A 26,584-nucleotide genomic window follows, 5' to 3' on the forward strand; every position below is an offset into this window, starting at 1 on the left:
GCAGGAAAGGAAATAAAAAAAGACAAAAAAAAACACATGCACACGAAGGAGCGCAGGAGTGTCACAGTCGTTCAAGCAGGTCATTTGACCAGAGAAACCTCAGTAGGGCTTCACGGCCTTCTGATGTGAAGGTCGCATCAGCCGGTATTCCAATATTGTCTGCTCAGATAACGGCCGGTCATCGAGTAGTGCCAACGCCCTCACGAGTGACTGTCTCTGGGAGCTGTATCGAGGGCAATGCCAGAGGATATGTCCGATTGTTTCCTCGTTGCCGCAACTATCACAGGTAGCACTGTAAGTCATTTCGATGCAGCAAGCAAATGCATTTGTGAAAGACACACGCCTAGCTATAGTCAGCAGAGAATAGCCTTGATTCGGGATAGTCCAGATGGAATGCGTAGTCGGAGGGATGTATCGAGGTGGTGCAGTTGAGTATGTCGGATACCTGGCGTGTTCTACATGGATCGTGTGGCATAACGCGCTAGTATGCGAATATTTGCTGCTGCGTAAGTTCTTGATAGGGGGATGGTTCGTTCACGGCATTTTTGTAAGCCCTCCTAGCAGCTTCATCGGCGTTTCCGTTGCCCTTGATGCCGCACTGGGCTGGGAGCCACTGAAAAGTGATTTGATGTTGTTTCTCTGCCAGCTGGTGATATAACTGCCTTATTTCTAGCACAAGTTGGTCTTGTGGTCCACGACGTAGAGCGGATAGCAAACAATGCCGTGCTGCCTTCGGGTCACTGAATGTGCTCCATCTTCGAGGTAGGTCTTCATGGATCATGCGAAGTGCGCTGCGAAGTGCAGCAAGCTCCGCAGCAGGGACGTTGTGCGGTGAGATGTTTTAAACTGATTGGTCACGGCTTTTTCGGGACAGATCACAGCTCCTGTAGATCTGTCCACAGTTGTCGAGCCATCAGTGTAAATCTGGAGACGGTCTTTTTATGTCTCGTGCATCATGACTAGAGATCGCTGCTTGAGAGCTGGTGACCAAAGTTCTGCTTTCGTTCGAATTCCCGGTACTGAAAGTCGAACTTGTGGGCGTGCCAAACACCAAGGACGTGCAAGAAGCCTCTCGGCAGGCGTACAATGTCTATGGAGGCAGTCATGGTTCGCTGATATCTCCTAGCAAAAAGAGGCACTGGGCTGGTCTTTCGGTAACACGGTGAGATGGTGGAAAAGGGCGCGGGCAACATGCTTGATGCGTGCTCTGAGCCCTTCCAATGCCAGTGTCAGATGAGTTGTGACTGGGTAAGCTTGAGCTAACCTAATTGTATCCGCTGTTGATGTGCACCGCGGCAATCCAAGACAGACCCTGAGTGCCTTCACCTGTGCACTCTCGATTGTGCGGATGTTACTTCTGCAGTGATTGCTTAGTACACGTAAGCTGTACCTTAGATACCCCAGAAACAGCATCCTGTATAGTTGTAACATCGCGTGTACGGACCTACCCCACATTTTCCCTCCAAGAAACTTGAAAAGGTGTGAAATGGCCGTTAGGCGTTTCTTTAGGTAGGCCACATGGGGACACCAGCTGATGTCTTGGATCAATGATCACCGTTAAGAATCTGTGCGTTCTGGCGTAACATAGATTTTTCCGATTGATAAATATGGCGTAGGACGTCATTGGCTTCTGCGTAAACGCTACCAGCGCACATTTTTTCAGGTGAAATCTGGAGACCTCGTTCGCCAAGATACGCCGATATTGAAATCGCGGATTTTTGAAGCCACGCGCGCACCTGAGGACGTGTTACACCTGATGTCAACACGCATATTTCATCGGCGTACATTGATATCTGGACAACACTTGGTATGCGTTCCACGAGATCACTTCTGCAGTAGGCGCGTCGATCGAATCTGCCTATCCACATTTTCAACATATCTCCGGAATTTGCCAGTGTGCAATTTTCCAGGCATACATCAATTTTTCATGAGTGTGATAAAGACATAAGGCATATGATTCTAGCTAATGCAATGATAAACTTCACCTTGAAGCTGTTTCTGTGTATCCTTCCTTAATTTATTGTAAATCTGTTCTAGCAATGCGCTTATGTACCCTAAGCTGAATGCGGTGACGAAACTGAACATGAAAGGGCTATCGCTTAGTATTATCCGGAAGCTTATTCTTTCAATCAGTAAGTACTTACATAACTCACTCACTCACTCACTCACTCACTCACTCACTCACTCACTCACTCACTCACTCACTCACTCACTCACTCACTCACTCACTCACTCACTCACTCACTCACTCACTCACTCATTCACTCACTCACTCACTCACTCACTCACTCACTCACTCACTCACTCACTCACTCACTCACTCACTCACTCACTCACTCACTCGCTCAATTGCGCATGCGCAAACGAGTGTGCTAGTGAAGTGCAGGTTTATCGATTACTGTTAAGATCGTCGGCGATGGCATCGCAGCAGTAACCTTGAAAGAGTGAGTGTTATTCTAGCTTCACGTCATAAGCGACGCATTGGCAGGTAGCGAACTGTAACGGCCATCGGAGTCGAGTGAGCAGGTGGGTCAACGCAAGTCGCCGTTCGCTGCACACGGGTAAGTGTCCGCAACAGCTTCAGTGCTTTGAGGCATGCGCTGCTCATTTACCGTCTTCGTAGTCACAATTTGCCGAGCGCTTTCTGAATAAGAAAGGTATCTTGTGTATTGCCCTTTTCAACTGCGAGGACACAGTGGCAGTAGTCCACGCCGTCTTTCTTGGTTAGCTACGATACTAACCGACTATAGAGCACGCAGTCGAAAGGTTAGTTATACTTTGTCTTAGTTCACCAGTGATTGAAGTTAAACTAGCGGACCGAGCCGGCAAAAAGTGAGCAATCATCAGTAAAGCAATAGGTGCCCTTAACAACACCTGCTACAGCCATTTCGAAAGATTTGCCCGCACCCCCCCTTTCCATAAAACAAAATATTGCTCTCGTTTGGGCGGATAAGAGCAGTCTGTCTCTCTTTTTGTCAGGGGACGCTAAAGGGTTACGGGCAGTCCTTAGTTGGCAACGTAAATAACGATGATTTTTGTCTGCGCCTAATCACGTCTTTCGTCTGGAGGTTGAAATTCCGTGATTAGAACAAAAAATCGAATGTCTAGAGGAACTGCGAAATATACGCATCGGTAATGGTAAAAAAAAACTAAAAAAATGGCGACCAATAATTTTATACCGCGCGTTTTACTTCAAGGTTTGGGAAGCGGAACACAATCCTCAATACGTAGTAGAGTTTATCAGGTAGTTGTTTTGAGTCGCAGTGCCCCCTGCTTTCATTTTTATTAGTATTATGTATTTGAGTTTTTAAATGAGAATTAAATTGTAAACTTAAAAAAAAGTTAAAGAAAGTTTAAACAAAAGTTTTAGATGAATGAGAATGAGAATGATGAAAATTCTTCTGTTAGACACTGTATAAAATTTAATAACTTTTTTTTTGGTATGCTATACTCGAGTTCGCTGCTTATAATCTATTATGTACCGTGTATGGTTTTGCTGCCTGCCAGGCTCTGCCGCTCAAGCCTTCAAAGGCTTTGGCAGGCCTGTATGAATGTACTGATTTCATTGTTGGAAATAAAGGTATTATGATTATATTATTATTATTATTATTATTATTATTATTATTATTATTACTACTACTATTATTATTATTATTATTATTATTATTATTATTATTATTATTATTATTATTATTATTATTATTAAATGCAAACAAAAAAATTCAGTTGCGAGCTTAGTGCCTGTACTGTAGCAGTTTTTGTGTTTGTGTCTATTGTTGCGTTTTAAAGTACTGCTGATGAATTTCAAGCAACTAGCCGTACTCGCCAAACTCTATTTATGGCATCAATGTTATACCATGGACGCAACAGCGTTTCTTTTGATGTCGCAGTAGTAAGAAATTGGCCTATATAAGGGCGCTGTCACTCATACATTGCGAAAGAGAAGGTGCACCAAAAGGACGGTTTTCTCTTTAATGATCCTTCTGATCTAGGATAAAATACGAAAGGAAGAGAAGAAAAGGCACAAAAGTTTGGCAGTGGACACGCTGACTTGTAACACTGTACTGGGGTAAGCGGTTAAAGAGAATTAAGCATGGCATAAATACGAGCATCCAGCGCTTTCCACTTAAGGGGAGAGACAAGGAGAAAGTTCAGTGGCACCTGGAGAGGTTAGCCTAATGACAGGCTTGGCATGCTAATCCAGCTGATATGGGAAAAGATAACAGAAAAGAAGTAAGAGACACAGAAAAAAAGAAGAATGTTCTCCCAGCGATTTATGTTGCCGTGCCCAGCTCTGCGTGGAGAGCGGGAAGGCAAGGCTGTCAGTCAGAAAATAAAATAAGACTTTTTGTCTTACACTGCAAAACATAGATAATTAGGAAGAGAACCAGAGCACAGGATTTCTTGAAACATACTCATAAGTGTTTCAAGAGCGTGCACATAAGACGTACATAATGAAGCCAAGAACTGCATTAGCGCGCTTTATTACGTTCTGCTAAAATGGCTGGTGAGGCTGACACTCAGAATTATGCACGCCGGCTCTGATTGATCGATGAGGGGAGTTATTACGAATGCAAGCAATAGTTTCTGTGCACTGAGACGAACCACCCTTGTAGTAGAGTTATGTTTGATCCTTTACAGCAAACAACAGTAATGAGCTAGTAAAGTAATTATCTAGACGATGGCCCGGTAATTGCGCTCATTTCGTTTGTTCTTCCATTCATTCAACTCGCTTCCATTCCAACGTGTCACTATTTCTGCGTACACCCTGGCAGAAATTTTGACACGTATCTGCCTGGTACAAGAGCTGTTTAAAATTTATCAGGTTCAAGAAAGAGACTCAAACTGCACCAATGACACTTCTGTTTATTTTTATGGCAACTGCCCCAACTGCATTTGACACTTTGATGTGATTTCGTTTTCTTTTGCTTTTCTTTTTATTTCTTGCTTAACGGCTGAGCGCATGCGCATCTGTATTCCTCCCACTTCGCTCTCCGAATAAACAGTTGAAGTTTAGCGCCTGTTCTGTTCTTCCCTACTCCCTTCCCTTCTTCTTCAGTTATTGCTTGCTCGCACAAATAAGCTCTCCCACAAATAAATTTTACTGCTTCAAAAGTTCATAAAAGCATCATATGCTGCAATGTGGATGTAAGAGATCATACAAGTACAGATAACCACGCTACGTAGTACGTATGAGAAACCGAACGACACACTGTACTTCAGAGGACATACCACAGAGTAGCCCTACAAGTATCTATATCTGTTCTCTGAGCGGCATTGACTGGCTCGGTCTGCAGTGCACCTTTTTTTTTTTCTTCTTTTTTGAGGAATTAAGACCAATTGGCTAGGGCATCTGATATCTGCCTGCTTACACTTACATAGGTGGCAACGTTGGAAAAAACCTGTCAATTGAGGATGGTGAACCCAACAAAAATAGTGTCGCTCCAGTATTGATTTATGACAAGAATCATGACGAATTCTGAGAAAATAAAGAAAAATTGTTTGAACATAAACAGAAAAAGAAGTGAATGAAGAAATCTCTGTAAATAGTGGTGAAATAAGGTTATTGTTGTAAAAATAGGAATTTTCTTTCTTTTATTGTTTTTATTTGGTTATTTGTACAGCGCTATAGGTGTACGTATACCTGCGCTGCATATAATCACCGTGTCGATTCACCACGGGCAGTGCTTGGAGCTTGGCACTCTGGCATTTGGATTACCTCGACGTGTTCATGCTCGACATGTGCGCATGCTCCTCGTGCACACTACTTGACATATAGAGAGTCGCTAATGTTCCATGCATTTGATGCTTGCTATGCATTCCATGCGTGCCTTCGTGAAACTGACAGATTCAGTTATCAGATATACAGAGAGAACGCACGTCCGTGCTAGGAAAACAGATCTTTTTCTGTTTTGCGTAATAACAGACGAAATGTCCATGCAATGCAAGACAGGGCAATGTTTCGTTCTTTTATGTGTGTTTCGTCTGTATTTCATGATTTTATTGGGAAACGACTGCCCGTTCTTGCCGCATTATGTGCGTCAAATGGCATATTTATTTGCAGTGTAGAGGGCAGTGTATATTCCGTGCTGTTTAACGTTACACTGTACATGCATTTACACCCTTAGTGGTACTTTCTGCCTATAACTCGCACGCCTACACTGTTACAGGTGTAAGCGTGTGAGTTATAGACCAATTTGCTGCGACCTAGTTACTAGCGCTAACAAGACTAACATAAAAAAAGTTGGGACAGGACAAAGTGCTCTGCTCTGTAGATAGAACAACTTTATTGAAGAATAAAACGCTCAATGGTTGGAGCCCCTAGACAAGGGCCCCACTGGCTTCCGCACGTCGTCTTGCTTGTCGGATGATGGCCCTTTGGACCTCTTCCTGTGAGCTGGACAGCGCCGCCTCCCATTGTGTATGATCCGTAATTTCTGTGTTTTTTTGTATATATGCCGTGCATGCCCATGAGATGTGGTCTAAGGTTGGCGTAGCTCCGCATGCATGGGCATGTGTCCGCATATCTTTCAGGGTGAATTTTATGGAGAATGTGCAGGTTGTTATATGTATACGTTTGTAGCTTTCTCCATATAACCTGTTCTTCCTTACTGAGGTTCTTATCGGGGGGTGGTAGTTTCATTCTATTTCCTCTGTGGTAGTTTAAAATTGCAGAGTAGTTCTGGTCAATCGGATCAGCTCTTCAGAGGCGTCCTGTGAGCACCCGTGGTGTGTAGCATGCGCACGAGCTACTCTGTCAGCCTCTTCGTTTCCCTTGATTCCCTCATGACTGGGTAACCATATAAGGTGAAATCTGGCTCGGGTTTTTATATCTCGTATAATCCTATAGGCTGCGGTACATACTCGTCCCCTGAGGTAGCTTCTGCATGCCGCTTGAGAGTCTGATAGGATGGTTATTTGTTGTTGGTTTGGTTCCGTCGCTTTGATAGCAAGGGCTATTGCGATTTCTTCTGCTTCCACGATAGTGGTGTTGTGAGTTTGGTTTGTCGCCGTGCGTTTTTTCAATGTATGCAGCTCTGGCTTCTCTTCTGCACCAACTTTTTTTTTTCCGTTAGTCTTGTTAGCGCTTGTAACTAGGTCGCAGGAAATGCGTCAACACCAACTAGCCCAAGTTTCTGCGTTAATAGACTAATTTGCACCGTTACGGATCCTTAAGGGTGTAAATGGGTTTGCAGTACATCATGGCTGGTTTACCCATTGCCTGATGAGTAAACACAAGAGAGCACTAGTGTAAATGGACGCAGATGAAATCTGCGTTTGTTATCCTTAAGTCATCCGAAGCACTCGGCAGTGATAGCACATCGAAGCCTTCTGTCTGCGCAAGCCTCTTGCGTCGGCAGTTTTAACAAGTTTAGCCATCGCAGCGGAAAGGTGTCGTCCTTGTGATATTTCCTGGACTGTGACTAAGAACAATGTGTGTGAATATTAGTACACTGTAAGCGCATCAATCCAATTAACTAATCACTTTGGGTTTCCTGGCGCCCTACATTCAGGGAGTAACGGTGGCCTGCTGGATACTCCTTCGCTTTGACACCTTAACTACGCGTCACCAGTGCTAAGAATGGCTGCTGCACACGTTGGAAAAATCACCCTTCCTCGGTGTTAAAGTCGCATTAAGCACTGGTTGTGAATCGCGCGGTTTTTCTCTTTCTTTTAGTTCACCATCCAATCGCAGTACGATAGCCTCGAGTCGTATTGAAAAGGCCTCAAGATAACTGTTGGCGAAACAAAAACAGCTGTCAGTTAAAAAGTTATTCACAGGTCACTGAAGTAATCCCTCCATCTCCTTGCATCTTGACCAGTGTTCTTGCAGTTGTGCCGCCACAGTGAGGCACATTGAGGGAGAGGTCACCGCTGGAGACTTTGAAGTCAGTCCGAACGTCCCGCTATTGTTTGTAGCACTTAACACTCTTCGCGTGTTTGGTCTGCAGTTTACTGCAAAACTAGAATTCTTGGATACTGTGGAATTCGCAGTCAAACAAGAATGTACAATGGCCATTCTAAGGTTCTTAACATTTTCACCATGCGTCTTCTGAGTGTGGAGGAAGCGACACTTGTGGTGCTCGAACATTCATGTAATATGTGGCTATCATATTCTCATATTCATTTATTCATCGACGTTTCTGTTGACAAGAGAAGTGAAGCTAGTACGACAACATATGTTATTCTGGCACCAGAAAGTGTCATACGTTTCCATAATTCACTGCTTCGTGTCCTCTATGGCTCGTGAAAGTAGTGCTATCGAAGTCCGACTTGCGGACGCTGTAGTGCTGACAGTGTCATCCCTTCGTTCTGCTTTCCGACACCAAGGCTGAACTGCACCCATTACCACGAGAATAGCAGACTTCACAAGGACATTCATTGTTCATTGCGCAGAATTACAGAATTGCGGCCCATTGGATGTACCGTCTTTCTCCAGGGGCTACATCATACTGATGAAGAATAGAACGAGGCTGCTGACAGCGTCGCATGCTTGCAATTGGGCTTTAGGCGAGCGAGGAAGGCTTTCTAAGACGCGAGAAACAGGCTGTTTCAACGGGTTGACATGGCTTGTTGCTCGCGGCCACCCAAACCCTGCGTGATTAAGGGATTTCTAAGAAATGAAGGCGTCCTCTAACTTCACATACGCTTGGGTCAGCGTAAACTCCAGATGATGGTACAAGACTGGTCTTGCGAAAGCTATAGCAGCCTGTTCAACGCCGTCATCTCTGTTTCTTTCTTTCTCCCCCCTATTTAGATGTGGAAACACGACAAGTGAAGCAATATATCACATGTTCGATAGCCAATGGCAGCTTCACGTCGCGTTGACATCGTATTGCAGGTCTACGAAGAATTTCACCCATCTGGGGACCTTTAACGAGCGTCACGTTGTACACGGGCCAAAAAAGAAAAAAAAATGAAGCTGCTGTTGTCCTGTCTGTTGTTTGTTGTTTCTGTTTGATAGTGCAGACGCCCCCATGCAAGCTTAGCAGTTTCAATATTCCCTTTGCACTCAGGCGGAGAAATTGCCGGCAGTATGCACAAGGCTGAAGGTCCACCTCTTGCTAGCTGCAACACTCCTTTTTCACTTCTCTAACTTGAGTACATTTAACGTTTATCCGTCTTAGAAGGACCCTTCACATTGCAGTAGAGTTTGTGCCTTGTGCGGGAGCTCTAGAGTTAACGCTGGAGTTCCCGCAAAGGTTTCCATGTGGGCCAGGTGTACTCGAAAAGCCGGGTGCTACTGTTCGAAGCAACTCAAGTAGGGGGACAAAAGATTCGCCGGAGTACAAGCTTTCTGTTTCAATGCTTTCTTTATTGCTGACACAGCCAGGACATATACGAAGTGAAGGCGTTTGAGATCAAACTTTTGTTCAGCGTTAGTTCTCTGAATCGACACAGGCAAACATTTGTGTTTAGATGGAGTTCTTACGAACTTCCCCGGGCAAGAACAACCATGCACCAGAGGGAGGGATAATCGGGGATAGTTCGCAGGCCATTCTTACTTCACTGTTCAATTATTATTATTATTATTATTATTATTATTATTATTATTATTATTATTATTATTATTATTATTATTATTCCTACGTGGCTAAAAACACCCGTAGTTCGGCCGCTTCTTATAGGTAGTGATGTTAAATGTGTGCATAATTATCGCCCCTTTTCTATCCTGCCTAGTTTAGCAAAAGTTCTAGAAAAACATATATTCTTAGTAATGAACAACTTTATTTATAAACAAGGGAGTTTCTTGAATGTGAATATGGTTTTATTGAAAAAAAGGGGCACTCATGCATTATTAGAAGAAATGAGTGAGCATTTATTTTCTTACTTGAAAAAGAAAATCTTGTATCTTGTGCACATTTTTTTACATGTTGCAAAAGTGTTTGATACGGTGTGCCATGCTATATTGCTAGATAAACTGTAATATTTAGGCTTTGCTGGCTCTTCTTTTTTCTATCGTTGAGCGATTTCCTGACAGATCGTTCCCCAGCTTGTTTCCATTGCAAGCATTTACAGCTCCGGCGCTTTTCTGAAGGCCGGTGGCACAATTTTACATATTGTCTCCTTTACTTTTTAACGTGTACGTTAAGGACATGGGCAATGCGCTATCCACTTGCAAATTATTTCAATATGCAGATGGTACTACACTTGCAACCACACTCACGTGAATTTTTCAAATGCATTCTCAATGCTTCGTAATGATGTCGGAAAATTAATGGACTGGTTTGATTAAATGTGATTGACATTAACCATTCTAAATCAAGGTTGGTTAGCTTCCATAGCCCACTCAAGAGTGTATTACTTTCTTACTCACTTTATTTGACACTTCTCGGTGTGTCAATTGTTCTCGTCCTCCAATAATTTTTTTCTGATTCAGTAAAGTATTCGGATATATGGTTTGATCCCGGTCTGCGTTTTTCGATTCACTTATCTCACATATGCGCCGAACTCCGCAAAGTCGTCTGTTTATTGGGTTGCATCAACGTCTTTCTACTTCTGTGTGTTAGAAAACTTTTGTTTCACTCGTTAGCCTACAGTGTACTCAGGTGTGGAATTACAGCATTTGTTCATTGTTCTGGTGCTTTGCATGTAAAATGTATATTAACGAGTGTTACTTAGGACGTATGTAGCCCACACGATGTGAACCTGTCTCAGATACTAAGATTGCCGAATTTACCATCACTTTTTGTTCAAGTGTGGTACTCAAACATTGCTGGACCGATACATATACAGTCCCCACTGTGTCTTGCCGTCCTTTACGTCATACACTCGCTTTTTGAGTACCTCACATACGTACCAGATTTGATAGATATACTCGAGCCTATTACGTTCCCGACATACTCAATGTTCTTCCCTACGAAATTACTTCTAGTGAATCTATACGCGATATTCGCAAAAAAAAAAAGAATTATACTTGGAATGATTATGGGCGTCATGTTTTCCTATTTGCGTTATTATAAATCGTGCCTTAGGTTTCTACCTCTTTTTGTGCCTTGTATTTTATCTTTACAAATAGGTTTCAGTGTCACTCTTTTTCTCTTTCTTTCTTTTTTTTCTTTGTGAAGTAGTCAGTTTTTGTGGCTGAGTTTTGTTGCTAACTGTCAGGTTTCGGGTGACAAGCCACCGTGATGGCTTAGGCAAACCTGATTTCTGTAATCGTAATTGCGAGACTTGTTAATAAATATATAATAATAATAATAATAATAATAAAAAGAAATAATAATATAATAATAAGAATTATTATTATTATTATTATTATTATTATTATTATTATTATTATTATTATTATTATTATTATTATTATTATTACACCTCTACATTTCAATATATTCATTAATGATCTTTCTCGGGTTGTTTCAAATGTTTAATATTTCAGTACGCTGACGACACTGTGTTGCTCTCAAAAGATTTTTCTTACACCCTGGCAATCTCGAATCTTCAGAATAATGTAGACAACACAATGACTTTCTTCGCTGATAACTGTTAAAGGTTAACGCCTCAGAAGACAACTTTTTTGCTTCAGATCCCCTTTAAAACGAACAATAATGGACGCACCAATATTCCTTCACAGTACCAACTGTCATTCATGCCGATGCGTGCCGGTTAACTACGTGAACTCAGTAAAGTACCTAGGAGTATTCTTCGACAGCTTTATGTCGTGGCATAGTCAACCGTCACACATTTGAGATAAGGGGCGCTATAACGTAAAACTATTCCAAACATTTCTATTCCAATTCTGCAATCAGCCCTCCGCAATTGGTCAAAAACTTTTTGGACCACCCCTCCTTTACCTGCCTGTCAAGCGACGTCACGAAAACCACAATAGCTCCCCGTCTGATATGACGTGTACACGCTGATTATGCATGATTTGACCAAACAAAAGAAAAATAGTTATTTTTGATTCGACATCTTTTCGCCAATAGCCCTCGACTATTGGTCAAGAGTTTCCGGGCTGCGCCCACTTCACCTGCTTGTCACATGACGCCGCAAAACCGCAAATACTCACCGCGTCAAAGTGACGTGTACGCATTAATGCATTATTATGCCAAACAAAACTGAATTTTCTTCTGAATAGCCGCAGGTTGCCCCGTTCCGAAAGGAATGAAAGATGTCTGCGCCAATCGCTGAGGCACTGACTACTCGCACCTACCCGAGAGCTTGGGTTTATTTGCGTGTAATAAAACTTTTTGCGTGGCCGTGTAACGTTTTCGAGCACTTACGGCACGTTTACGACCTCGTTCTATCAACTCTTCTTTGATGAGGATCCGTTTTAGCGTCATTCTGAAGCTTCCGTTGCATGCCGCCGCGATTGTCGACGAGTCACCGCAAGCTAAGTGAGAGAAAGCGGACCAATCGCAGACGCCTGCATCACCCTCTTAATCCGGTTATCGAGTTTCCGTGCAGTGGCTCTGCCCCCTCGAATCTCTCTCCACTTAAGCGTGCTCCTCGCCTCTTGTGAGCCAATTAGGTAAGACAAGCCACTCAGTGTTGGCAATGTTATTCGTTTTTAAAGCAAACAAAAGTGACCTCCTATGAACGAGGAAAGCTTTTGATTGGTCTGTTGAGACAACCCTGCGGGCGACCGCCCGATGCTTGCGTCGGTGGTTACGAAAATTAGACGTGAGGAGATTGGAATAAAAACATATTGGAATAGTATTACGTTATAGGGCCCAAGCTTAGGAGCGCTGCGTGGTTATTCTTTCAAATTAAGTCTATCGTTCCATTTCAAGTAACAAAAAGTATTGCGCATATTTTCGTTTACAGTACTCTTCAATCTCGGATTACCATTTTTGCCTTGGCCCCACCCGATGACAAAACCGAGTTGATTCTTTGTTAAAAAACTTACTAAAAACATAGCCTACAACACTCCGTCAATCAAAAAATCGTAACGTCTTCTCAGCGCTTGGGCTTCCATACTTCTAGACCCTGTTCGTACAAACTGTGATTTTGGTTCAGTGATTTTAAAATATGTTACACAGCCCCTCGAAGCCTTCGTAGTAGTGACATAAGGTAGCCTCACCGCAATGAAGGCTTCCTACCTGGGTAAGGAGGATTTCATTGTTTGGCCCCAACTGTTAGTCCTGCTGCATTATTTTGTTTACTGATTTTGCCAGGCCAAGCCCCTCAAGCTGCTGGTGACGTTGAATGGCCCGTTCCTTGTACTCTGTATTCATTTGTACAATAAATAATAATAATAATAATAATAATAATAATAATAATAATAATAATAATAATAATAATAATAATAATAATAATAATAATAATTATTATTATTATTATTATTATTATTATTATTATTATTATTATTATTATTATTATTACTATTCCTTTAGTTAGTTCATTTTATTCTTCCACTTTGTTAATTTATACTTCTTCCTTTTTAATCTAAATGCTTGAATGGTAATATGGTAATAAAAACTAGCGTCAGGCAATTCAGGAAGGTTGTAGAAGTTAGTTTCATGACAGGAAAGGCCAAGCGGGTTGGCCTTGGGTGAAACTCCTCCAGCTTGCTTCTACGAATACGAGAAGCCTGCACGCCTAAAGTGCGATAAACAAAACAAAAAAAGATTGCGCGGCATTTGTGGCTTTCAGACATTGGCCCTCGGCTGAACATAACAGGTTTAGTATAATTACGTAAAAATGCGTTAGAAAACAAGCAGCTTTGCATTCTTTACGCCTGTAAAGTGTTCGTTACTGATTAGAATAGTTGCAAACGCAACGTTCGACGAAAGTCTATGACTAGGCGCTGTCCCACTTATATAATACGCGTTTTCTATGAACAAAAGCGGCGCTGCCTCTTAAGCGTTATTTTAAATGCAGAATTTATTGATATGCGCAATGGCGTTGGTGGACACCGGGGCTATGGGAGCAGTTGTGGGCCTTTCTTGCAAGAACCGTCTTCGACGCAAAGGGATGTTTTCGCTCTACACGCATGATAAATTCTGTGGAGTAATCGGTGAAATATTGCGTCCCCTTGGTGTTTGTGTTGTGAATGTGTTATTGGCGGACAAATGTTACCTAACCGAGTTTGTGATTTTAGAACTCTGCACTCGCAATGTTAGACTAGGGATAGACTTTCTGCAGAACTGCGGGGTTTCAGTCAATTGTGGTGCCGGCGAGCTTTCGATAAATATATCGGAAAATCTGGAGTCGATGCCTGTCAGGATCCCTTATTATCACAACTCGTGGATGAACGACCCGCTGGAGAGAGAGAGAGAGAGAAAGCACTTTATTTGCACCCGACAGGGAGTATGGGTGATCGGGCTGAGACGCAGCTGCCCTTTCACCGTGTACCTCCCCCCTAGACGTCGGTCGGAATTAGTTGGCCTCCGGCGGCGGCCTGGGCTTTACCGATGAGTTGTTTTTGGACTTGTTCTTCCTGGCTACGGAGGGAGGATTCCCATGACTCTTTATTTCCATATAGACCGTTTAGTGCTGGGCAAGCCCAGAGCATGGACAAAATACATTTGCCGTTGCTGAGCGAGGAACGCTACCTCCGGGGTCTTCAGCACCGGTATCTGTCATCGCATCTTGTACAGACGCTTCATTTCATGCCGTGGTGCAACCCTTTGGCGATTCCTGTGGGTAGAAAAACCTATTGGTATACCTAATATTATCGCATCTGTGAACTATGGTGGGGCGTTTTTGTGGGCGTTAAATTGTTCTACCGTCCCGGTGCGTGTTCTCGAACACATGAAGATTGCTGTCTTCAACGATGTCACGTGCAGTTAATCGATGGTCGTCAGGGTCGAGGATTCCACTGAAGGACGAACCGCCTGCCCTTACGAGCAGAAAATCCTACGCATGGTCAGCAAGTCTTTGCCTTCACTTCAAAGGGACACCTTAGTGCAAATGCTATTCCAGCATGCTTCTGTGTTCGACTCCTCTCAAGATGAGCACGTTACAACTATTCCATCCTCGCGTACTCGTCATCGCATCGACACAGGATCAGCACATCCTCTCCGGCAGAAGCCTTACCGAGTGTCTTCATTAGAGTGCAAGATTATTGCGGACCAGGCACAAAAGAGATGCTGAGGAAAAATGTCGTTCAAGAATCATCAAGCCCGTGGGCCGCACCTGTCATCCTGCTGAAGAAAAAAGACGGCTCGTCGAGATTTTGTGTTGATTATAGGCGACTGAATGCGATTACCAAGAAGGATGTGTACCTGCTCCCGCGTATTGACGGCGTAATAGACTGCCTACGTCCTTCCTTCTACTTTTCGTCCTCCTCTTCTTCTATCTATTGCTCTTCGCCACGTTACAATATATTACACGTCCGCCGCGTATTTGTTTCTGTACGTTCCCCTCGGTGCTTTCCAGAATTGCAGCGTGACGATAATGACTATGAGAAAGAAAAAAACAATACAGGAAAACACGAAGCATCGCTGCTCCACGTGTCATCAATTGTAGATGTCTCGGTTAACGTTCGTAAATTCAGAAACCAGTAGGTACATTGTTGGTAACGCTCTAGGCACTTCGACGAAGCAGTAAAGGAAAGGAATGGGCGTCCTTAATTATGTACGAGAAGAAAAGATAAAGATAGGGCGGAATGGAGAAATGAAATGTGAGAAACTGCTATGGCGATTGTTGAAACGCGGATTTGGCCCGGCAAGGAGATCGTTGACGTCGAAAACTGTTTGGGAGCTATGTTTGTCAATAAAGTAAGACTGCACTGACGGCCACTGCTTCCATCCTCATAATGGAAAAAAAAAATCCATGTCTCGAAATTGTCATTGCCTTTACTTTTTTTTCTTCTTCTCAAAGTACGCGCTCTGTACGGGTAAATTTTAAACCCGCGCTGAGTAAATTTTAGATTCGCCTCTACGGGGCCTATTCGCCCCCTAATCACTGTCACGCTTTCTGCCGACTCAGTTCATACCGGGAGCAGGCACCACATCGAATCTCCTCGGTACGGGCAGCGCGGCTTGCGGTCCTTAAGATGTTCTGCCCAAAATTCAGTTTATGGTCTCCTTGCTGGAGGAGCAATAGGGTGGCTGTTGCTTACTCCAAAAAGCCTGAATTTGAAATTCGTCTGGATAACAGAAATTTATAGACCTCTTGGTGGAATGAAGAATGCACTCGTGATAACAGAAAGAGAAAAGCCGCTTGGGAAAAATTATTCCATAATCAGAGTCCCGAAAATTGGCGCGATTATAATTTTTTTTGCAGCCGTCTTTAAACATACAGTTATAAAAGCTAAAGACGACTACTGCGGCAAGCATTTCAATTTCCTATCGAACAATAAAAATAAACGTGTGTTGCTCAATTTTCTCTGCAGTAGTAAAGTTCTTCCGCGTCCAATTAATATTGATTCTACAGTCGTAATTAGCAATGAAATGAGCCAATCACTAGAAGAAATCGTGAAGGGATTGCAAATACGATTCTCTTCAGTTCTGCCAGATTGTTCTAGCTTACGAAGTGCGTCAGAAGATTTTGAAGAAGTTACTATGTTAGAATTAGCTGAACTCGTGGAGCAACGGCCAGATTCAGCTCCCCGTGCGAACTGCGTTACCTCTGCCATGGTCAAAATGTTATTTAAGAAAGCTCCTGTTGACCTTTTTAACTATTATGAATCACTCAATTAGATTTTCATGGATTGCATCTGCTTGGAAAATTGCTAAAATAACTCCAATTCTTAAAAATCATGGGGAAGCATATACACTAGATAACATTAGACCAATTGCGCTAACCTCAAATATGGTGAAATTAATTGAAATGATCCTATATACCTGTATGCTTAAATTTGTAGAGGACAAGGACTTACTTAATCCCTGCCAAATTGGATTCCGCCCATCATGTTCAATCTGGCATGGTTACGTGGACTTAGAAAGTAAAATAAGTTTAGCCCGGCGTCAATGACAAATAGGTTCTATTGTGACACTAGAGATCCCCAAATCCTATGATAGTGTAGAATACGTAATTGTATTGGATATACTACGAAATGTAGAGTTTCCAAATTATTTGATAAACTGCATATGCGAATTTTTACATGGGAGGGAATTCTACTGCTTTCTAAGAGGCTTTTCTTGGAGCTTACATAATCAATTATGATGTGTTCTTCAAGGAGCTGTCACTTCGCAATTGTTATTTAACGTTCTGGTGAGTTCTATTCCTCGGCATCAAGATGTGCAAACATATGTAAACGCAGACGGTATTGCTTTCTTTGGATCTGACTATGATGTTCACTCCCTATATTATCGACTAAAGAATTATCTCTACGTAATAGAAACCTGGTTAAACAAGATTCGCCTTAACGTTCGAAAGTGCTTGATATTGATTTCTTTTTCTTTTAATAATCCGATTAACATATCGCTATCCTACCATCTCGAGACTATAACTCAAGTAGAGTCGGTGAAGTACTTAGGTGTAGCCTACGGTTCTCTCAGTTGGCTTGGTCATGTTGACCATATAGTTAAAAAAGAAGCGAGAAATATTCTCGGAAACTATTGAGTAGAATGTTTAAATGTAATAAGCGCATATTATGTTTGCTTTTGGCCCGACTTTGGCAAATTCAATGCCTCGTTTTATGTACCTTCATATGAATCTAATCCGTGCTTTCTTATGTGCCATGAGTTTCGTTTAGTTATGTGACCGGACTTTGTCTTTACTTTAGTGCACATATATGACTGGAATTTGTGTTGCGGTGTTTCTGAGTTGAGTTTCAGTTATATTGTGACATCAGTACACTTATATGACTGGAATTTGTGTTAGTATGATTTCATTGTTATTTTGTTATGGTTTATCCTTTGTTTTAATCCCTGTGTTAAAGGGAGTAGCCGGTGCCAACTAAAGGCCACAACATCTCCTAAGCGCTATATAATAAAAGAAAATTGGTGACAGCGGTTGGCATGCTACGTAAGCTATGCAACAGTCGGTCGGGAATGCGGAGAGGCCCACTACTAATGATATATAAAATGTATGCATGGCCCATTCTAGAATTTGGATGTGTGCTATTTTCTGGTGCGCCAGCTTGTAAATTACGCCTCCTTCTTTTGCTTGAGCGGGAAACCCTGCGATTGTGCGGCGGAATACCGAACTTTGTTGCTCATAAAGTATTACGTCAAGAAGCCAGGTTGCCCTAAATATTGTGCAGATTTTGTTTGCTGACGGTGCAAACATTCTTAAATATGTACAAAACTCCTATTAGAAGATTGCCAATTTCCCAGCCGGCATTATTCTTTGGAGTACACTGACCCCGGCCTCCTACACCACAGGTAATCTTTGTATAAACATAGATTAATTCCTTAAATATATGTATCTGGGAGGTGCCACCTGTTTGTGATGTGCGAGAGAGTCTCCGAATCATCTAAGATGACATCAACCCAAGCAATGCAAACTTCTCTCCCATAATATACTAAATCGCCTATTACAAGACCATACATTGAATTTATCTATAAATGCAGTCATTGCAACAGCCACTTCACAGTGGGGAGAAAAAATATGGAATCTGCATTTTCGCTCCCGCTTTAGACTGGCGATTTTCACTCAGCATTCCGGACTACTTATCCGTATTTCTCGCTTAAGTTCTAGCTGTAGTGTGAGCCTTACGCAAACTAAACTCTTCTTCTCTTTCTTTAACATCTGGAGTCCCCCAGGGCAGCGTACTTGGTCCCTTACTTTTCTTAATTTTTATTAATTATCTACCCAAATGTGTCTCATCTCGAATTCTATTATTCGCAGATGATTGCGTTATATATCGTAACATTAGTAATGACGCTGACCGACTTTCCCTACAAACTGATCTAGATGCGGTGACCGCTTGGTGCTCCTCGTGGTTAATGTCTTTAAATACATCTAAAACCAAGCTAATGTCATTTGCCAACCATTCCACACGACTTTCTACCGCCTACTTTCTCAATAATGCTAGCGTAGAACTTGCGCCAACTTACAAGTATCTTGGTTTTCATCTTCAGTCTGACTTCACTTGGCATTACCATATTAACACCGTCTTAGCATCAGCTAACCGAGAACTCGGTCTTCTTAAAGGTGACCTCAAGCACGCACCTTCACACTTAAAAATACTTGCTTATATCACGCTGATCTGCCCAAAAATTGAATATGCTTCTGCCATATGGGATCCCGTTCAGGCATACATTATCAGCAACATTGAATCTCTGCAAAACCGTGCTGTTGGCTTCATCTTTTCCGATTATTCACGTTTCACCAGCGTCACATCGTTAAAACAACCTGCCGAGTTGGAATCACTATTACGTCGACGCCAGTTTGCTCGCCTAACCTTATTTCATAAACTTTATCACCATTTCACGCGTCACGATGACTTCTTTTCACCACCCCCTGCAGTCTTCCCGCGCCGTAACCACACTAACAAAGTAAAACGCATAACGCGCCGCTCATCTCTCTACGCAAAATCATTTATTCCTCGCACAATAATAGAATGGAATAACCTACCATCACGCATAGCTACTGAAGTTAACTTACCTTCTTTCCAAACCTTGTTGCAAGAAAACGGTTAGTGGTAGCAGATTAGTTATTACTTATTGTTATATGTACATATTAACATATTGTGTAAAAAAGCTCTTGTGATTTCATGAATTAGTGCATATACCCCCCGTTCATATCTATTTATTTTATGTTCCTTGTGTGTGGTGTTTATTTCATGTAGTTTTATTCACCCCCCCCCCCCCCTATGCAATACCCTCGCATGAGGGCCCTTAGGGGTAATGTAAATAAAATAAATAAAAATAAATTAATATCAATTGTAGTCATAATTACGGATTCTTTATCTTTATGTACATAACTCATAACAAATAGCCTTTTACGTACACTTCATTTTCTAGTCCATGCTCAGATAAACATAATTAGATCACTTTGGGTGCCAGGACATAGGGGATGATACATGAACGAAATCGGTGACAGTCTAACGAGAGCGGCCCTCAATGGCCAGGTACTATGATTACTTGCTACATCAGCCTACCTAACTACTGCTAGATTCAAGGGATATGCAATTGCTCAAGACTCTTTGAACCAAGCGATGACAAATTTTCAGCATATCGACACCTCTTAGTCCCTTGGCACAAGAACTACTTTCACACCAGAAAAACTCAAGTAATTTTTACTCGATTATGCCTGTCGAACACCCGAAATAAATTTTTATCGTCACAGGGCTGGTCGGGCGCCCTCCCCTCTGTGCCCAATCTGAACATAAGACAAGACCATAGATTATTTTTTCTTATTCTTGCACCGGTTGTCGTTCTTAAGGAAAGACATTTTAGAATCAACGTTAGGGCAACTTAGTTTAAATTTTTCAATGCTAGATATTCTTCCTCTAGGAAACTACCACAGGGAAGTTTGCTCAGCCGTAGAGGAATTCATAGTTACGTAAAGGTGATTCTTTTAAATTATTCAGTTGGTATTTTTATCCATTTGCACCTGACACTTTTACCAACTTTTTTACTACCAACATCTTCCTAATACCACCTAAGTCTTGGCCCCTGTATTGGTATGCGCCTTCGTTGAAGGATATCCTATCCTGTCCTTACTGCAGGTGGACCTAGCCTCGCAAAAGTTCACGGCAATTACTCCGCCTGAACATCACCCATGAAATACGATACGTATGGTCTCAAACATTTTGTAGTGCAGATAACAACACCAGATATCATTAAAAAGTTGACGGAGAGCCCAATGCATTGCGGGTTGTCCCCACCACGACGACCCACACGGCTAACCGTTCATTTTTAACACTGTGCCAAACAGCTACTTCAGGAGGAACAGAAGCACCTCTCTCCTAAATATCCACTGTCCTTGGGAGAACAAAATATCATTTCGTTGCAAGAACGCGCAGTGCGAGGTAAAAATGGACGTGGTACCGAAAAGAAACGCGAAACCAACTTTTACGACTACAATATTTTTGTTGCCTAGGTACAATTAATAATATACAATCCCTTTCTGCCTTACACCTCTTATTTTCCTTCCTTCCTTCATCTCTCTTCAGTTCGTCTCTTGAATCTTCTATGGAACGAACTGAATGCCTCATGTTCTCTTTTTTCTGTCATAATTTATAATTCGCTCTACGTGTTTCTATACTCTCGACCGAGCCCATTTCTGGGCTCATCACCCATAGCGTCTTACGCCACTGCGCTTCGAACGAAGAAACTAACTAAAGTGCCACGAATTGGGATGAAACAACATTTATCGTGTACTGTCACTTATTTTTCTTTCGTTTGTACTGCAATCATGAAATAGAATTTTGGTTACAGTGTATTGAATGGCAGTTACTATTACGTACTTTGAAGCAACAAGCAGACATCGTTTCACATACGTTTCTCATCTACCATTCACTTTCTTTTTGCTACGTTTCTGTGACCGTGTCCCTGCTATGTAAACGCGCGTGACGTAGCTGTAAGAGTCCCCCATCCCACGATCAACCTCCTGTTATTGTTTTCGTTTCTTTTAATCGATCGTAAGCTTCAACGATCTCTGTGACCGTAGTGACACACTATCCGCGTGGCCTAGACCCAGGCGCATGTTTTTGCACTTGCGCTCAAAAACACGTCGTTTTCGCCAATGGTCACGCGATTTCTCGTTCCGATCGCAGGCGACTGACCGGCAGTCCGCCCACAACCACCGCGATCACGCGACCCGCTCATGTCCGCCGGTGTTTTTCTTTCACGGATGAACTGAACGGAACGCCGCCTCTGCGGCCTCTTGGGAAAACCGCAGTAGCTCCGTTCTCTGGCGAGACGCATGCGTTTCTGGGAACACGCGGCACTCCAGCGGAACGAGATAGGGCGCACGTTCGAGAGCGCGCTGCAATCCCGCTTTGTGCGCAGTCAAAGGCCACGCAGCGCGCCGAGGAAGACGGGAGAAACGGGTGGGATGTTCGAAAGGAGAAGACAGTTTGTAAGCTCAGAAAGAGGAAAAAGAACAAAGGACCAATGATTTCGAAATGTGACTGAAGAAAGAATTTCCCGCATGGCTGGTTAACGGTTGCGGATAAGCAGGATGTAGAAGGACTTATCAACAAAGAAAAAATCAGCATGCTGGTAGAGGTAAACTCGCTTTCGGGCAAACCTCACCCTTCTGCACTATGTCCGCTCGGTGAATCTTCTTACCCCGGCCGGTTGTGGCTCCAAAGTTGAAATAGTCGCAGCTTATTGCGAAAGTTCGAAAGCCTTTCAAGCTTTCACGAGTTTCTATGGGTAAAGAACTGATGAAAGTTCAGAATGATACAAATGACCTCCGTTGTGCTACTGAGCTTGTACGAACTGTATGTGTTGGTCTGGGGCATTTTTCAAATAAAACACTCTGGTTGAACACGAGGAGAGCCTGGTCATGTTTGTGAGTTGTCTTCTCATTACGTATGTTTTGTATATAATTACAACTTAATGCCGAGCCCCTAGAACGTGGTATGCATGTAGTGTGTTTCTTTCACTCTAACCGATTCTAAAAGCTTTGAATTATATATTTCTATTTATCTACTGAGATGGTGCTCTCAGTTAGGTTGTTTTGTTTGCTTGCTTGTTTGATTATTTGCCTGTATGTCTGCATATCTACCTCATTGTTTGTTTGTTTGTTCGTTTGTTTGTTTGTAGCTACAACTTTAGAATAGTCTGATCCTAAGCAGCCAGACTTCGTGTACTTCGCAATTAGTAAATAACCATATTTTGTGGACAGTAGTATATTGAGATGCTGTTCACTGAGGATGCCTTGCTAGTAACATTGTGAAACTTGCTGATGTTCTGTTGAATATAATTAATTGTTACTTGGGAAGTATTTCAAGTCGTATAACAATACGTTCGAGAATATAGCGCTTCCTAACGATTAGCTAAGTATCTTATTCCAACTGCACCTCTTGAAGAAAACTCATCGCGGAGTTATTCAGCGAAGACATATTTAGCGGCTGTGCTGGGCAATGAATTGGTCTCCGGACAACTACGCCCCACTTTTTTGTGTTCTTGATCAATTTCTTCCGTTCTGGCCTTTCAATCACCCTCTCTTTCCTCGGCTTCTCGGGGCTAAGAGCCTGCCATCGTCACTTCTCATTGGCTGCATCGCGTAACCCTTCCTACCAGGGTAAGTTTTTGTTGTTTTCCTGCCGACACAACTTTCTTATCAGCGCATGGTTAAACGAATTTCCAGCTGGAAACTTCATCGTTATTGGGGATTGCTCGAATATGTCAAAACGTTAAGTCTAACTTGCAGAGACAATGAGTTTTGCCTGAGTTGTCAGAATTTGCGAAATATACATTGGAAGGTGAAACTGAGTCATCATACAAGGATACACACCCATGACATTCTACACAGGATTAGTCTGGCCTTGTTTTTTAAAACGTGCTTTAAAAGACAATTAGACTTTCAGCTTTCCGCCCTCCTCTAGAAGTGGAAGCGGGTCATAAGAGGGGGTGTATCTAGGTGGATTAACGAGGATGACGTATGAGACAGATTGATCTGCTCATGGCTGTCGTTCCTAGGGAATTACCTTCCTTAGTAAAAAAAAATTCCCCAGAGCCCAGCTCACTATGACTGTCGACGATAATGCGTTTAGCATTGAATTAATACAGCGACAGAACATATTGCCATTGTCGAAACGACTTTTGTGCTGCAGCGGGATTCCTATTTCGCGCTTCTCTAAGAGCGCTTGGCACCATCTAGCGCCGTCGCCGCGAAGACTGCGCCTGGACTCTGATATGTATGTCGTGCCGCTGCGTAGGCGAAAGCTGATAAGGCGCATTGCGCCAACCGGGGCCCCTCTCTCGCGTTTGTTTCTAGACGTGCTGCGACATCTAGTGGCGCTGCCGAGAAGTCCGTACATGGCCTCCGAGACGAGAAGCATGCGCGCCAGTACCCTGCGAAACACTGAGAATTGTTCCCTCGCATGCAGCATACTCAGTGGCACATACTCAGGGACTCTAGTTGGCGAGGTCTTCATTGATAGGCGGCACATAGCCAGTGCATTTGTGGTGCAGCCTTCTACAGCACCAGGTTGCTGTCCTTGAGGAACACTTGTGACCTAGGTTCTATACCGCTCAGCATCAAAAAAATTTAAGGGATATTTTTTTTTCATTGAGCAGCGGCACAATTTCAGTGGTTGATACGTAGTAGATACGTTCACTTTGGCAAAGACGTTCAACTTGACGTCAAAGAGCAGCACAGACCGAGTGGCACATACCCAATGCTCCAAATCGGTGGCAGAGTTTCTTCACACAGAGATTCCTAGCCAGTCCCCTATCTATGGTGACTCAGATCGGCGTGTAAGAGGATCTTTGAAGATCGGCACATATGTACACATTGTCAGATACTCATTGTCAGTGGCGCTAATTGGTACGATGCTTGGTTTCGAGTCCTGTTCCCTCAGAACAGCAGTTTGAGGCGCTACAGATTCGCGACCGCTGACTACTCAGTGATCCAGGTAGGCGGGAAAACAGTTGCATACATACATACATACATACATACATACATACATACATACATACATACATACATACATACATACATACATACATACATACATATTCTACACCCGGAAATCGTGTTAAACACATTAAAATTCCTAGAATTCAAGTAAGCACGGGTTGTTGTATTGTTCGTTTTTGAGGTAGCAGCCGGGATGCGCTTGGCTCCATGACGAAGAAATGAGAATCACTGCGTACGCGTATCCGGCTTGTTAGAACCGCGAATACACAACCAAGTCAATGACGCCGGCTCATAGCAGCGCTCACAACAAGAAGGAAAGAAGGAAAAGTACTACTAATGAAGAAAAATTATGCAGATCTCATATACTTTGGGAATCGAAGTTATGCGAAGCATTTTGCAGGTAACTGGCTCTGGCGTAAACCTTGCGCTGGTTTGCCACGACCAGCTATATCACTCTCTCGATCAGTTCGAGATGGCATTCGTTACGGACCTCTGCTACGCTAAAGGTGAGAAAGAGCGTGGGCTTTCCCAACTGCTCGATCATTGCGAGCGAGTTCCTCTTCCTTGGCGCCCAGTAGTACAATAGTTGCACGCCATTCTCTAGTTGCTCAAGCAAACTCCCCAAGAAAACAAAGTCTCATTTGACGCACTTTCTGACATAGCTGCGGCCCTCTAAGAGCGTCTTTGTTAGCGTCAAAAGCCGAGGTCATCAATCTTAGTCGCTGTAATCAAGCTGCCATGCTGGATTCGGCGCAGCGCTGTCGTACGCAGCCTATATATATATATATATATATATATATCATCTTTACTTGACTTAGTTCTTATAAGCGGTACATTAGAAGGATCTTCCGTGTCCATCGATAATGGCATTTCAGACCACCAAGCGCTTATTCTAACCTGTCCCATTTTAACGACGCGAAAATACAAAAAACCGCAACCTGCATACTTTAAGGATTATACACGCGCAAATAATCCTGCTGTACTAGGTTCCCTAGAATTCCAGTTTCATTCATTCAGTGAACTAACAAATGTACAAAAACTCTGGACGCGTCTTAGAAATATTGTTAAGTATCGCGAAAACACCTTCATTCCAAATAGAAAGAAACGCGTTAACCGAGAATACCCGTGGATAACACGTGCAATAATCCAACTAAAAATAAAAATAAAACGACGGCGGAAAATGGGAACCAAGTGCACGTTAGACGATCTTATCGGTACATTTAAACAAAAAATATCGGAAGCAAAAGCCCGTTTCTTTGGCACTACATTACCTTCGTTTATGGCGCATGACCCTCACAAATTCTGGCGAAATTTGTCAGATGAACGAGAAAAAACTAACGCAAATAAAAATTTCGGATGATGTTATTCAGTATCCTGAACACATTGCTAAAGAGATGAATAACTTCTTTCAGGCAGTTTTTACGAAACATGCTGCTTTAACACCTTACGATGTCAAAATACCAGTCGAAGAATTAACTGTAAGTGAAGAGGGCATACTGTCTCTATTGCATACGTTGGATCTTAAAAAATCTACCGGCCCCGATCAGATTTTTAACTCATTTTTAAGTCGATACGCAAGCTGGACATCAAAGTATCTAATTAAAATATTCACTCTTTCTCTTCAAACATCAGTGTTACCAGACGATTGGCGCAAGGCTGCAATAATTCCAGTACATAAATCGGGCTCGAAATTAGATTTAAATAGCTACCGCCCAGTGTCATTAACAAGCTCATGCTATAAAATAATGGAAGAGAGAGAGAGAGAAACGTTTATTCAACGAAACAGTGTCCCGAGCGAGGCCGGGTATCGCCCTAAGGTGGGAAGGCTCCTTAGTCGAAGAGGGCTTCGACTGCCCTCTTGGCCCTGGCGACGAGTTGTCGTTGGTCTTCCAGGTCCCCGAGGGTTAGCTTGGCCTCCCACGTTTCGAATAGGTCGTTTGCTTCTATTGCTTGTTTTGCGTGCGTTTCTGGTTGCATTTCGCTGCCTTCCTGCCACGGGCATTCGAGGAGCAAGTGTGGTGTGCCAGAGTGTCGGGTACGTTGCAAAGTGGGCAGAGGTAGCCGTGGAGCGTTGGGTAGAGGCGATGCATTATCGCTCCGTGCGTGTACGTGTTACTTTGCAGGCGTCTAAGGATCAGGCTTTCTTCTCTGTCCAGTTTAGGGTGCGGTAGAGGGTACACTCGACGCTCTAGCCTGTAATGTTGCA

At 42.9% G+C, this 26,584-nt stretch overlaps 1 protein-coding gene across 1 annotated transcript in view; it reads left to right on the forward strand.

The window, feature by feature from the left end:
- Positions 1 to 26,584, forward strand: part of LOC129387822 (uncharacterized) — a 133,106-nt gene that overhangs the window by 23,678 nt on the left and 82,844 nt on the right. The gene's annotated exons all lie outside the window — the stretch shown is intronic.

The sequence above is a fragment of the Dermacentor andersoni genome, chromosome 2 (genome assembly GCF_023375885.2).
Source record: "Dermacentor andersoni chromosome 2, qqDerAnde1_hic_scaffold, whole genome shotgun sequence".
In the NCBI taxonomy this organism is placed as follows: Eukaryota; Metazoa; Arthropoda; class Arachnida; order Ixodida; family Ixodidae; genus Dermacentor; species Dermacentor andersoni.